Genomic DNA, 6,141 nt, shown 5'->3' with positions numbered 1-6,141 from the left:
CCTCTCCCCCATTTGCTCCGTATGTAGAACATGTCCCCATTTCTTGGTTACTGGCTACATAGTCATATTCTTCTAAAACAAACAAACAAACAAAACAAAACAAAACAAATTGTTCTATCAGTGGGCTATTAGCCAACTAACTTGAACAGTGGGTGTCCTGGTCTCAACCAACCCACAAAGCTTGGTCAAATCTTTCTGGGGTAATAGCTAGAACCTCTACAATGGATGACATGGGACAAAAGTGGGCTCATGCCTACCAGCCACACTAATGACTTCTCAGTCTCTCTCATCTGCCCCTGAACATTCCATCTTAGAGGGGTCTGTCATGAGTCGTCCACACAAACTTCAAAATGTATTTCCCTTGGGCCTTTTGGTCCACACACAGTCCAATTTAGTCTAAATTAAGGTTCTTTCACATCTTAAACTATATTTCCTGGTTGGAGGATATGGTTAAGTGTTAGAGGACTTATGTAGCAAGTGTGAGGCCTTAGATTCAATCCCTAGCCACACACACACACACACACACACACACACACACACACATGTACACGTACACGTACACACATACACATTTGTGCACACATGGAGAGGCATTTCCTACGTTTTTAGAGATAGGGAAAATGGGTATTGGTCTGTAGTCTCTGTTTAAGCTTTTCTCCATCCTTACACCTGGAACTCTGGCTGCTCTGCTCTTCCAACCTTCCCCCAACAGGAACTCCACAACAGTCTGTCCACACAAAACATTTCTGACCGGATGAAACTTGTCTTCAATTTTGCAACCCTATCTTCAATGCTAGGGATATTTTGTGGGTCATGTGGAGATCATTATCCTGTAAACATATCTGAGATCAAGGCTGTTTTCTCTAAGAATAAGAAGCTATCGCAAAAATGCATCTAGATGGTCCTGACATCTTTTCATCTCACATTCCTCTCCAGTACAGATTAAAACTGTGTTAATCTTTTAGATGGATGATATTGCAGTTAAACTACATGATTACACAATCAGCTCACCAAGTAAGATTTTTGGACTCCCTTATGCCTAAGTCTAGAAAGCAAACTCCTTGCTGCATTTTTTTTTTTTGCATTTCTGTTGTATGTGTGTGTGTGTGTGTGTGTACACATACACGCATTCGCAAGCACAGACATATGCATGCTTTGTTGTAGATGTGGGGCACCCCCACCCCTCACCTACCCCTATGATGTTGGGAATTATACTCCATTACTCTTCTACCTATTCACTGAAACACGGGCTCAACTAGCATGGCTAGTCTCTTGCTCTGCCTACACCTTCTGTCGCTGGAAGTACATGTGGGCTGCCAAATCTACCTGGCATTTGTATGGATTCTGAGAGTCCAAATACAGTTTTCATATTTACCTGTCAAGTGCCTCAACCACTGAGCAATCTCTCCAGCCAAGAACTGCAAATTTTATAAAAGGTTCTGAGGGAAGACTGTTCTTTAAGCTAGTCACATGTAAATATTAACATCTCTCTATAGCAGGTATCAAGACTGACTTTAGAAAAAGTAGCAAAGAATGCTTGTACATCCTTCTTCTGACTTGACAACAGTTCTGAAATCACCCCAAAGAAAACTTTTCTTCATAGACTCATAGACTTTGGGCTCTTTAGAAGATTTTTACTTCCCCTCTCTCTTTAAAAATAAAAGCAAACAAACGACATTTTATTTTGAGCCAGGCAGAGTGGTACACCCTTTCAATCCCAGCACTTGGGAGGGAGAGGCAGCAGATCTTTTGAATTTGAGGCCAGCCTGGTCTACAGAGTGAGTTCCAGGACAGCCAGGGATACACAGAGAAACCCTGTCTCAAATGCCTCCTACCCATTCCCTGCCACACACCCCCAATTCCAGTACTTGGGGGGGGGCAGATGGTTGTGAATTTGACGTTAGCATGGTCTACATAGCAAGCTCCAAGCCAACTGGTGCTACACAGTGAGACCCTGTCTCCAAACAAACAAACCCCAACATTTTACATCCAGATAATTCTAGCTTTCCTTGTAGGTGTAAGAAAAAGTACCAGGAGCCCCAAGGATCCTCTCTGTGGTGGCAAGATCTTTCCTACAATGCTATACGCAGGCTGTCAGGCCAAGTAGCGAGAGTCGCTATTTTCTTTTTTTATTAATTCTGATTCTGTTTTGTTTTGGTTTTTACTTTTAACTGTCACACTGGTTTCCATAGCGACTGTGCCATTTTGCATTTCCACAGAAATGCAGAGGATTCGAATCTCTGCCAACACTTCTTTTTTCAGGAGGGTATAGAGATGTGCTGCTTTATTACAGAGAGTCTCACAAAATGCAACTATCTCAAAAAAGAAGCTAGGCTAACAGCCTCCACCTGCAGAATTGGGGGAAGATGGGGAAATGTAAGTTTTCTGCTTGCCCAGGACAGGAGGGAAGGTAGAAACAGAACCAATCTAAGAATGGCTGACATCACCCAAGCCTGAAAAGGGGTCCCAGAAGACCCAGCCACCCATTCTAAAAAGCTTAATAGGGGCATCTTAGCAGAGCTTCTAAGCAGGCACTCGGCAGTGCAGGATTTTGTCTTCTGGTTCAAAACTAAAACTTAGAGCAGGATGGACAAGGTAGCTCTGAGAAGAGCTCTCCCAGCACCACTGCCCTGGGACCTGGCCCTGGTTCCTAACTCATCCCTGGGGACATTATATTTAATATATTTTATATTAAGACACAGAGGAATAGAAAACATAAAATCTGAGAAATTGAGGGAAAGTGAGGATTTGGGGAGAAGATGGAGCTGCAGACCTTGCTCAGGCCAACTTGACTTCTTCTTTGACCCCTTTGGCTTCTGGCTTCTCCTCCTTGGTTTTCTCCTCTTCTGTGACTTTTTTCTCTTCGGGATCTTTCTCTTTCATCTTCTGTTTTGACTCTTTTAGCTTTTGGGGGGGGGGGTGTTCTGAGACAGGGTTTCTCTGTATAGCCCTGGCTGTCCTGGAACTCACTCTGTAGATCAGGCTGGCCTCGAACTCAGAAATCCGCCTGTCTCTGCCTCCTGCGTGCTGGGATTAAAGGCGTGCGCCACCACGGCCGGCTCTTCTTTTAGCTTTTTTGAAGTTAAAAGAGTTCTTGTGACCACCTTCGCCCTCCTCATCTGAATCTGAGAACTCTTCCTCACAGGCAGTGCGTCTGTCAGAGGAGCAGATGGAGATGTTTGTCAGGGTCTTCCTCATCCTCATTACCACCGTCTTCTGGGATGGCATCCTCAGGTATGGCCTGCATCTGGACTCCAGGGGCACGGGGCAGCATTCTTAAATTCTCAAAGAGCTTGATCTTTTCCAGGTACTCGTTAGTGTTCTGGTTAGTCATACTGGAAGGGCTGATGTGAAGCCTGAAATCTGGTCCAAAGTGCTCAAAGTAGTCATTGTACGGCAGCTCATTAGGGATCTCTGTGTCCAGGGCCACCGCTGTTTCGTAAGTCCAGCACTGAGCGACATTACGGATGGTGTAGCCACCTCCTCCCAGCATCAGAATAGGCAAGTTGAAACTCTTCATGAACTCCACACACTTGGTATGCCCTGCAATGGTCATATTGAAGCATCCTAACCGATCCCCACACAGGGAGTCTGAACCACACTGTAAGACCACTGCACTAGGCTGGAACCTCTCCATTACTTTGGACAGGACTGGCTTAAAGATGTCTTCATAGGACTCATCATCAATGCCATCTCACAGTGCATAGTTAACAGCATAGTTGCCAGCCCCAATGTCCCATAGGTCCCCAGTTCCTGGGAAGTACTCTCCGTATTTATGAAAGGACACAGTCATGACCCAGTCGGTAGTACAGAAGGCTTCTTCCAAGCTATCACCATGATGAATATCCACATACAGCACCTTCTGGTGATACTTTAGCAATTTGAGGGTGGCCAAGACGATGTCATTGATGTAACAGAAACCAGATGCTTCAGACTTCTTTACATGGGGCAGGCCCCTAGACCAGTTCACAGCGATGCTGCTTGTTAAGTTTCACAGCACTTGCAATAGAGTGATGACTCTGTGGACAGCTCACAGAACTCAAGTAAGCCATCAAATACTGGACAGTCCTCACAAACGCTGAATCTCTGCATTTGCTTGCTGTATTCAGACAGATTATCTGAGCGAATAGAAGGCAAGAATTTGATGTAGCCATTCATCACTGTGGTACTTGGTTACCTCCTCAGCATTGGCTTTGTGAGGATGATAGATTTCCATTTTTTGGCAGAGACCATAGTTGGGCAGTAAATTGGGAGTCATGTGGATTCAGTGAGGCTTCATTGGGTGCCCTTGTCCATAATAGTAGTTTCCAATGTCCCTATTGGAGTAGTAACAGACTCTGCTCTTTTTTTAAAAAAGATTTATTTATTATATGTAAGTACACTGTAGCTGTCTTCAGACACACCAGAAGAGGGAGTCAAATCCCATTACAGATGGTTGTGAGCCATCATGTGGTTGCTGGGATTTGAACTCACTACCTTCGGAAGAGCAGTTGGCGCTCTTAACTGCTGAGCCATCTCTCCAGCCCCAGACTCTCCTCTTGGTGCCCTGAGTCTGTGCCATTCTTGCCGTCCCATCAGTCTGCCAACACTTCTTTTTACATAGTAGCCATCCTAATAGATGTGAGGTGGTATCTCAGTGACATGCATATATGCATGCAAGTATGTGGATATATATGTGTGCATGTACTAACCTGGCATCGTGGCCACCAGAAGCTGATATCAGAATCCCTTTTCTCTATCTTTTAACTTTGTCTTTCCTTAAAGACAGCCTCTCATTGAACCTCACCATTTATACTAGAAAGATATTCAAATTAGCTATTTTGTTTTTAATAATTTATTTTTAGTTTATGTGCATTGGTATTTTGCCTGGTGGTCAATGAGGCCTCAGGATCCTGTTGTCTCCACACCTCCCATCACTGGAATTACAGATGTTGACAGCGGTACAAAGCTCTCACACATGCTCTGGGGATCCACACTCTTGTTTTTGCATTGGGCATTTTACCCACTGAATCACTTCCCCAGCCCCGAGTTCAGTTTTGATTTGTGTTTCCCAAATGATTTGTGATACTGAGAATCTTCTTGTGTGCTTCTTGGCTATTTCTGTATTCTTTCTGAAACATGTTCTGTTTTATTTCAAATATTCATAAATGGCATTTATACTTAATTTTGGTTTGTACATGTACATAATAGTGTATAGAAATATACTCAATTTTTAAAAAGTATAATGGGCACATTTATTTATTTATTTAGTGTGCATATGTGCATGAGCGGTCAGCCACAGTGTGACTGTGAGGTTAGAGAACAACTTGAAGATGGTGGTCCCCCACATCCACCATGGAGGTCCCAGAGTTTAGACTCAGGTCGTCAGGCTTAGTGTCATCTGCCTTTATCCCCTGAGCCATCTCAGCGACCTCTGATTTTTCCTCTTTAAACTAGTAGGACAGTGGATCACACTGAATAGTTTTAGAGCTAGTCTTACATCCCTGGAATAAAGTCTACTTTATCATTTGCATAATTCTTTTATATATTTGTATGTTTCATATATGTTCAATTCTATGTGAGAATATTTTTGCTGATTATCTCTACATGTATATGTACAATGGGAATTGGTTTGTAGAACCTGTTCGTGCAGTCTTTGTCTACTCTTATAGATGTGATGCTCGCTAGTTTCAGAAAATAAATTGGGAACTTGATTCTCTTTTTTTTTTGGAAGATACTATATAGCATTGGTAGAGTTCTCCAGTGAGTCCATATGGCTACTGATATTTATTTTGGGGAGAGTTTTTAAATTACAAATTTGATTACCTTGATAGTCATAGAGATATTCAAATGGCCTATTTCATTGTTAATTTTTTTAATAATTTATTTTTAGTCTATGTGCATTGATATTTTGCCTATATGTATGCTTGTGTGAGGTGTGAGGGTGTCAGGTCCCTTGGAACTGGAATTACAGACAACTGTGAGCTGCCATGTGGGTTCTGGGAACCAACCTAGCTCCTCTGGAAGAGCAGCCAGTGCAGTTAACTTCTGAAGCATCTCTCCTGCCCCTTGAATTACCAATTTCCTCCTTCCTTCCTTCCTTCCTTCCTTCCTTCCTTCCTTCCTTCCTTCCTTCCTTCCTTCCTTCCTTCCTTCCTTCCT

At 43.1% G+C, this 6,141-nt stretch overlaps 1 pseudogene; it reads right to left on the bottom strand.

The window, feature by feature from the left end:
• Nucleotides 1-2,778: 2,778 nt before the first annotated feature.
• Nucleotides 2,779-4,603, bottom strand: LOC110286721 (annotated as a pseudogene).
• Between the last annotated feature and the right edge of the window lie 1,538 nt (nt 4,604-6,141).

The sequence above is a fragment of the Mus caroli genome, chromosome X, assembly GCF_900094665.2.
Source record: "Mus caroli chromosome X, CAROLI_EIJ_v1.1, whole genome shotgun sequence".
Classification (NCBI taxonomy): Eukaryota; Metazoa; Chordata; class Mammalia; order Rodentia; family Muridae; genus Mus; species Mus caroli.
This window is presented reverse-complemented; position numbering and strand designations above follow the sequence as displayed.